The sequence below is a fragment of the Neopsephotus bourkii genome, unplaced genomic scaffold (genome assembly GCF_033783945.1).
Source record: "Neopsephotus bourkii isolate Nb327-2 ecotype Australia unplaced genomic scaffold, CSIRO-AGI_Nbou_v1 NB_846, whole genome shotgun sequence".
In the NCBI taxonomy this organism is placed as follows: Eukaryota; Metazoa; Chordata; class Aves; order Psittaciformes; family Psittacidae; genus Neopsephotus; species Neopsephotus bourkii.
In genome coordinates this window covers 154,001-163,074 of record NW_026901342.1, presented here as the reverse complement: position 1 = coordinate 163,074, position 9,074 = coordinate 154,001, and the positions used below count along the sequence as shown (strand labels likewise).

The 9,074-nt window shown below is 41.9% G+C and overlaps 1 long non-coding RNA gene across 1 annotated transcript; it reads left to right on the top strand.

Annotated features, from left to right (window-relative positions):
- Window positions 1–602: 602 nt before the first annotated feature.
- LOC133213837 (uncharacterized) lies at window positions 603–7,750 on the top strand. The gene is made up of 3 exons (XR_009725909.1): window positions 603–740; window positions 2,086–2,200; window positions 7,686–7,750. It is a non-coding gene; the product is annotated as an uncharacterized LOC133213837 (long non-coding RNA).
- Window positions 7,751–9,074: the final 1,324 nt, after the last annotated feature.

Genomic DNA, 9,074 nt, shown 5'->3' with positions numbered 1-9,074 from the left:
GCTGTTCATGACCTATGAATCAGCACTGACATGTTTTAGGCTTGTTGGATTTTCTTTTTCCAGACAGATGAAAGATCCCTCACAAACATCTTTCAGCTGGACTCCCAGTATATATTCCACACTGGATACAGCTACAGATTTCTTATCTTACCAGAAACAGAGGTGCCACAAGGGTTGTGTACAAAGACAGGTAGCAAATAGGGCTGATACTTCTGGATTGCAAATCCCAAACAAATGTAATCACAAGTATCTGTTGAATTTGGAGCCATCTAAAAATGACAACTGAACTCAGCTTAAGTATATACATAAATAAAAACCAAGTAAGTCTTTATAAGAAAATATTGCTGTGCATGTATAAAACACTTCCTGGGATTGTGATGTTTCCAAAGTGCTGTTGAGTTGAAAGCTGTTTTTCATTCAACAGCTACAGCTGTGACTCCAGCTGTCCCACCTAAATGTTATGCTACTTGTTTCAGGAAGCCTCTCACTTCAGGACTGACCTTTTTAAGGGATTCACAGTAACATCCCCCTCTTTTGTGCTTCATTATATATATGAGGATGAGCTGAGGGTGGTGGCCAGATCATAAATTGCTAGCAGGTGGTAAATTGATAGATAACCTGCTCATTAGTTGAAAGACTGGTAAGTAAAGGAAGGAAGATAGGACTGTGGAGGATATGGGCTTGGAGTGTAAAGTCTTGTTAGGGCAAGATGATGAGAGCTCTTGTGGAATATGTTGGCTGTAAGTTTTTCTTCCTTAGCTCTTTATACACATGACCTTTTGTGCTTAAGAGTGCATAAATAGGTTGCTGACCTTGTATATATCCCTGGGGGGATTGCACTATTCTCATCTTAAAATGCATAGCAATGCTGTTTGCTACTGAGGCTAAAATCCCAAAACTCTTTCTTGGGAAAGCAAGGGGTGGGTGTTCTTTGATTAATGCTGACTCTCAGTGTGGCTTGAGATGCAGTTTGAGATGTAAGGCTATGCAGTTGTACAGCAGTGCCACCTTCCACCTAAATAAGTTTCTCCTCCTTGTTGAAGAAGCTATTACCTTTAGTAAGACTCCAGGGTGCACTGGGACTGATCCTACTTTCCCAAACATGATCAAAACATTGTACATGGTTGTTACCTTTGACTTTTAGTAAAATCCCTGTGGAGAAATGTTGCAGTTTGCGGCAGTATCTTTTAGGCTATGAATTCTCAAGACAGTAAATGCTTTCCAATACGTGCATGGTTGGTGGAAGCTACTCCTCTGCCCTAGGTTAGCCAGAGCTCACATTTAATGCTTATCAAGATATAGTTTTTGAAAACTGGCCCCTGTGAGAAATATTTTTAATGAGCTGGATTTTCCTGAAAAGAAGTTGGTGCAAATTAGTTAATTTAATTACTTCAACTTAAACAAGCAGTCCTCCTGTATCGTCACTGAGGACTTTTCTCTTGTTTAAGACCATTTCTGGCAGAAATAGGAGGACTTGAAAATACTTCTGGTCAGGCAGGGCTGGCAATCAATGTGAAATTATATGTGTGCTGGCTGGTATAGGAGTGAGATTGGTCTCTTGTCATGGTTTTTGGCAACACCAGATATACACACAAAAGAGACAACACTGGAGCCAGGCACAGACTTATGGATCCCCTGTGGCTGTCTCCACACCTATGAAAAGAAAATAAATGATACTGGTGATGACGCACCAACTTTAGGCACTGTTCCAGCCGCTGTACCCAGAGGATCCAAGGGAGATAAGAGTTAAGTATGTGCTTCAGGAAACAGAAGAGCAAACACACAAAGTATGTTAAGCCCAGGCAGCCAATCTGTGAGGATGCAAGCCTACAGCAGATATGCCAGGGCTTTCACTGTTTGTTCTGCAGTAGGAGATTAATATGGACTTCAACATATTGTCTGCAATACAAGGCTGGCTGCCTCTTTCTGCGAGGTTCCCTGCTGCGGTGAGTGTAGCCTAGAGGATTTCATACCATCTGCAAAGGACAATTGTAAAACAGTCTAAGACACAGAAAACTATTCATGTAGCTATTGAAGCATTATTATGTGACAGCAAACACTCTTTTTTTCTTTTTCCTTGTAGAGTTGTGAAGTCTGTGTGTCAATGGCTCACTAGAGGAGGCAATGCTCGCTCCTAAGCAAGTGATTTTGAAGGCCTATCACTATAATCTTTTGGCAATATTCACACTGTAGCTATGCGGTAAGTTACTTCAATGCTGCAGGCAGCTGTATTCCAAATTCTCTGGGCCTAGAGACATTGCAATCATTTGGTAATATATTAATGTAAATTAAAAAATACTTCTGAATATCTGTGCCTGGCAAACACCATTGGTCAGGTGAGAGAGAAGTGGGACTGAGGGCTTGCAACAGCAAACTTTCTGACAGTATCCTTGTGTCATTCAGTAAAGGATCACTGTATTACAGGGTAGCTACTGTTTGTTTTCACTACTAGTGACTACTTGCTAGCGATGTACAACATCATCTTAAGTCCCTTCAGAGACCTTTAAGGGAGCTGCAGTTTGGAGGGAAGCTTTATTTGGGGGGGAGGGAGGAGTTTTTTTTTGTTTTGCTTTCATTATAACATTAAAACAATGGAGGGAACTAGAAGAGAAGAAGCCAAAAAAATAGACAAGCTTTCTGGATCATCCAAGTTCATCTTCAGCTCAAAATTAGAAACAGATGAAGGATGGGGTGAGAACTATTGCTTTGAGGAGGAAAGGACAGAAAAGAGTTTCCAACTTATTCTGAAGTTTGCCAGTCACTTTCTCAATAGGGGATCTTTCCTTAAAAATCTGGATTACATTGTGGGGCCACCCTCTAAACCAAAATACTTGTAGTGGTACAGCCTGTGCTATAAAGGTGGAAATAACAGTATATAGGAGCGATAGGAATAAATCCTTAATAGCAAAGCAGGTGGGGTCTTTTCCAGGTTGTATTAAGCCCCCTTCTGAAGAATGTCTCCTTGTATCTGTATCTCTTGGTGAAAATATCAGTGTAAGAATTTCCTGCTCTCTTCCCATCCAGTGCCCTATTCAGCCCTACATTGGCTGGGATGCACAGCTCTTTAGGAGCCAGTGGGAAACTATTCCAGTGAATCAAAAATGCCTGCTAAAAACCCCAATAAGCCAGCCCTGTGCCTGAGCTAATTGGACCTATCTATGTTAGCAAGGTCATGCTTCTTCCAGTGGAACTTGCACATACCTCCCCAACCTGGACCTATCATGGGGTCCCATCATGTGCTGAAGATGAGCCTGGTTTGTCTCATGTTCTGGCTACATCTTTGAGTAGCAGAATCCTGACTGGCTTTGTAAGATCAGGCCTGTAATTATTAAAGACACACTGAATTATCCTGTGTTCCTGTGCTTAAGAGTTCTCCTGACAGGACGACTACTTAGAGCATCATATACTTAAAACTTGGGTAAGTAGGAGGGACATATGAGGATGGATTACCTGTAAATACATACGCAATCCTAGTATTGGCAGCCTTGTAGATGCACATTTCCATAAGGCATGCCTATTGCTGGGAGTCATAACTAGCCCATGAAAATAGACAATCACAGCAGCAGGCAGTGATCTGGTAGTCTGTATAGATTTCTTCTTCCTCTTCTTCCCACCACCCCCCCCCCCCCCCCCTTAGGTTTCCTCTAAGTAAAATATACATCCATAGTCATTTTTTGCTGTTTTTATGAACAGTTCATGTTTCAGTTGTCTTAATTTTTTTTTTGTTCATAACTTGCATTTTGAGTAGATCTCACCATTTTTTATAATGAGATCTACAAAAGCTCAGTACCATTAAAAATACAATGTCTGCAGAGAAAAGCCTCGATATGAAGTTTGCTCAGGGTATTTCAAAGAAAACATAGTTATTGCAATAACTGTTGAACTGAAATACTTCACATGTGGGAAAGCTTAGTTGAAGAAAGGACTGTTCATACATATAAAGATAGGATATCTATAAAAATAGGCATATAACTTGACCATTTAAACTCTTCAGCATGAATTTAATGAGACTCATTTCATTTTCCCAGTATTTCATCTGCAGATTTACAGGCACAAACTCTAGGAGAGAGATACAGTTTAAGTGTTCTATCCTGCTTCATCTAGCCTTTTAAAAAGGCTCACATCAATGAGGTTATCTTTTGGGAGGGCACATCTTCATATGGTGGGAATGGTTTGTTTCCTTTTAAAGTATTTTTCTATTATGGTCCTATGCTTTAGAGAAGTGCCTTAAAAGTATACTGTTGGCAGTACATTGCTGGCTTTCTCAGTATATTGTTAGCTTATCAAGGCTGGAACTTGCTAGACAAATTCTGTTGTAATGTATGCCAGTATCATGCCTCTGAGCCTTTTAAATGCACTGTAACTTAATGCTGACTATCAATAGTATAGTAGCTCCAGTACTGGGAATTTAAATGCTGGAAGATTTGGCATGTTTACTGGGTGCATTAGAAAGTTATGAGGAGTTATATGCCAGAACTTTTATTTTTTTTCCTCAAGTTTAGGTTTTATTTTAAGAAGTCTATATTGACTTCATGCTGAGGTCTATGTTCACACAAATCAGTATGTGAAGAGCTTCGTCCCGTGTGGCAGCCCTCAGCAGCTTTCCTGCTCCAAGATAAGATTTGTGGCTGTGTGGGTGCATTATCCTGCTTAAGAGCTGCCCTTACCCGCATGTAGATGAGCAACCATTGCTCTCCAATGCCACTTTGGCTTGGGATGCTGAAATGGGGCTGAGCAGGGATCTTAGCCCAGGAGCAGGTGGTTAGACTCAGTTCTGTGGCATTATAGAGGTAAGGGAGTGCAAAGGTGGGGCTGGCTGCTGCTGCTGGTAAAGTATTCTGCTGAGGCATCACTTAAGTGCAGGATTTCCAAGCCTATGTGTCCAGCACAGTGGGATGCTAATAGAGCCTAAGATGCTATTAAACTTACTGAATGGATCAACATGTTTCTACATTACAGCCATGCTAGAATCCTGTAAGCCACAGCCCTAAGTAGCACAGTTTGAATGTTTCATACCTTTCTGGGTTTACTTTAGGCTGAGTTTTCTTACCTGCCTCCAGCTGGGTCACATAAATGTAAACAGATCAGTCTGTCTCTAAGTATATGATTCCACAAAACTGGAATAGCCAATTCAGTCCAGAACACCATCTGCAGAAATGAAGATTTTAACACTCACAATAGGTTGATCAATCCTATACTGCTATGCTGCTTCTGTTTCCTCTTTCCTGTTTTTCATGGGTAAGCAGATCACTTTCTGAAACAAAGTCTAACTTGTTGAATAGATTTTGACATTCACATAATACTTTTGAGCAGATCCCAGTTTTAAAACAAAAAAAATAGTCTATTCCAAAGTAATGCAGGTATTCACAAGGTTGTTTCACCAAAAGTCAGTGTGATTGAAGACTTGCATTTTAAGAAATGGTATTTGTAAAATAATTTAGGTTCTTCAAAACCTCATCCTTGGACTTTCTTGTTAATTTTGTCCCAGAAGATTCCTAATAAACTGAGGACCACAAGTACTCGTAGAATGTACTTTTCAAGAGTTATACCTATGTGCCAGACACCTAGGCAGATTGCTGCCAGAGATACACAGCTAAAGTGAAACTGGCTACAACTGTCATAAAACCCAGCTGTGCTGTGGCTCACAGGACTGCTGGTTATGTTCAGATTTCCTGTAGTTTGGTCAGGTACCTGGCATCAGTGATTCAGGTGCTCAGCACCTGGAATAGGGAGAAAGAGCAAGTTTGGGGTTAGGAAGCTTCTGGAGGACCTGATGCTTGATGGTGGAGCAAGTACTAACTTCTGTGCTTTTCAGGTTTGTCTTTCAGGCAGCTGTAGGGTTCAAGGAGCTTGTGAAGAGAAGCAGCAGACTGGTTCTGCCTCTTACTGGGAACGGTATGGGAAGAATAAAATATCTATGGTCCCTATACATAGAGGTCTGCAGCCATAATCTTACTGTGGTGAAACTCACTGAAACAATTAAACTTATTGAAGGCAGATATACACCTGCTGAATGCTGAGCCCCTGCCTTCAGGCAATAGGATCACACTCTTCTGGATGGCTGTTGCTTTCTACTTACTCTTAAATAGCTCTTAATTCCTCTTCTGGGTAATGTATGACTAAGATGAGTGGGATGTCCAATTACTGCTTGGAGCACAGTTAAAATCATCTTCCCACTGCCTTACTTTGAATCTTGCTTCTTCCTCTGCTTCATCTAAAATGTCCACTCCCTATGCTTCAGGGCCTCTGCTATTCAGGCATACTGTATGTATCAAATCTCTTCTGAAGGCCAACATGTCCATAGCCTTTGCTCAGCCATTAGTGACAGGATACCATTTGTTTCTCTCACCCTGCTGCTGTTCCTTTCTTCAGTGCTGCCTTTTATAAAAATAACAAACTTCCTGACTTTTCCCGGAGAAATCTGCAGCCTGCTGTGTTTTTCTATAGTTAGCTCGAAGCACTCAGTGGGGTCCGAGTTCCATGTTTTGTGTTTGGTTTTTTTCTGGTCACTCAGTACAGTGAGATTTATATACAAATTGGGGTATTAAAAAGATGCTGCGTAACTTCTTGACTGTAGAATGATTAACTTTCTAGTGTCCTCAGTAATATCATCCAAAACAAGGAAACTCGGATGTTGCTTTTGGGTAAAAACAAGTCTATATTGTTCTCTGTTTAACATAGCTGCTTGTATCTGAGCCAAAATGTGATGGCTGGCACTTAAAATGCCTCCATACTTCTGAGGCCAGAAGTTGTGACCCTTCCTGTTACTAGTGGGAGTGCACAGGCAATTTGAACATGGCTTCAGAAGCTACTTGGAGTTACCCCATCACCTTCCCCAAGTGTGTTGGGGTGGAAATACAACATCATGATATGGTGATAACAAACCAAAAAATGTGCTAGGCTTTGTATTGTCTTGTGGGTTTTTTTTCCCTTACTCCTTCCATTCATCCTTGTCTGAAAGCAGGGTTTTTACTGGTGACACTGTGAGAATTGTATGTGTTGCATTTAGCTGTAGGTGAGATGTGAGGATTTGGGGAACTACTTCATGTCTTTTAGAAGACAGTGTTGGCATGCAAACTTACAGACTGGAGGTCTCTGAATCTTAATGCTGCATCCCACCAGCTCAATCAAGATGTTTGTCTGCTAATAGACTTTTGTATGGTGTAAAATATTCAATTATATTTTTATTTAGCCACTGCAGCCAGACTGTAATACCATCATTCACACTGTGCACATCCCTTGGTTTGTGCATCAGAAGTCACTAAAACACCTCTTTCCCAGTTGAGATTCCCTTAAAATCTGTTCCTTGTTCTCCAGATAACCCAGCTGCAACCTGTAGATTACTCATGAGGTCATTTTCTGCTTAGTTCATGTGAAGCTGGCAGAATCTGGCACAAGGAGCATCTTTATGCTGCATATAAAATGGAAAGGCAGCGGATGTGTTTGAAAAGATGAGTGTGAAGGGGCTAGCTTCAGACTGTTTTTTGGCAGCAGAGGGCAAAGTGTGGGTGTGACAGCCGCTGGAGCAGGGGCCGCAGAGCTCTGTGTGGGCAATGCCATCCCATCATGAGTTTCTAGGGGGAGCAGCATGGCATCAGTCAGCTGAGCTGCAGGTGTTTGAGCCTAAACAGATTCCTGGAGAGAAATAAGTCATTTAGTTACAACATTTGTTTTGAGTCTTCCAGATGAATGCGATCGCAGGTCAAGCTGCTGGTGTTCAGTTTCCCTGCAGAGCTTCACAGTACTTCCTAGAATAAGTGTATTCTCAAATTTGTGTGTGAAGACTGAGAATATGACTGAGGACAAAAGGGGAGAAGAGTACACAAGTACAGCCTCCTTCAGAAAGCAGTGTTTCTTTTTCCACTGGTTAAGGCCATATAATATGCATCACTGTGACAGAATAACTAAACTGAAGTGGAAAGGTATCCTGTGAGAGAACCTCATTTATTGTTTTTTCCTGTTAGTGGACATGTGAGGTAGTCCAGATGATTTCAGTGAAAGATACTTAGTGATCAACAGAACTGATATTAGGATGTGAGCCATGAACTTCCCATCTTTGCATCTCTCCTCCCTCTGACTTGCAGCTGGTCTGGGGGGGTTCTTGCTTTGAAGGCACTGTTTTTTACACACACTCACAACCTGTCAGCAGGCCAGACCCTGGCCTATTGGCCCTTTCAAGCCAATGGCACTGCACCTCTGATGTGTCCAGCAGTGCTCTAGGGACACACCACACTGCAACCCAGGGGACTGAACCTCCAGAATATCCAGTCTTTCCATGGTGCAGCAGTAAAAAACACTTCACAAAAGTGCCACAGTGAATGTTACTAATGTGAATGTACACTAATTTTTTGATCTTTTCATATGTTCAAGCACATGGCCAGTGTGCTTTATATTTATTTATATAATAGCCCTAAGACTATTTATAACACTGAGGCATGCGGCAGTAATACTCCCTGTTACATCCCTAAGCCTTCTAGGGTTTGCATGCATAGGAGTCAGGGGTGTTTTCCCAGCCTTTGCCCTTAACCCCTGAAGGGGCTGGGCAAGGAGAGCCCCATCCCTTCTAACAGCCCCTCCAGCTCAGCCAAGCTTTGGCAATCCTCCTGAGCAGCACAATCCATTGATGGGATGGTGAAGAGCAGGGTCAGAGTGCTGTCCCTTGAGACGGGGTGCCTTTCCCAACATGCTGCTACCTGTCTGCATCGCACACTGAGCAACATGTTTAGCTAGGCCAGATCTGACAACAAACAGAAAACCACGATGTGCTGGTGCATCTCGAATGCAAATTTCCAGCAACAAAGCAAGTACCCTTTATAAGCAGGTAACTCTAACCAAATATGAACACACAATGCTGCTTGTGGTCTGTATCTTGCATTTAGGAAGTATGAGAGATAGTTTAAAGAAAGCCAACCAACCGATCCTGCAGACAGTGGATGCTTTTAGCACCCAGCACACATGTGGTATTTTTGAGCAGACTGCTTGCTAATGAGTTGCTGTATTACAAGAAATGGCCCAAGCTCTGGTGGTAGCAGGAGGGGTGGAAGGATGTTTCATGTTTTGCTGTCTTAAGTCTG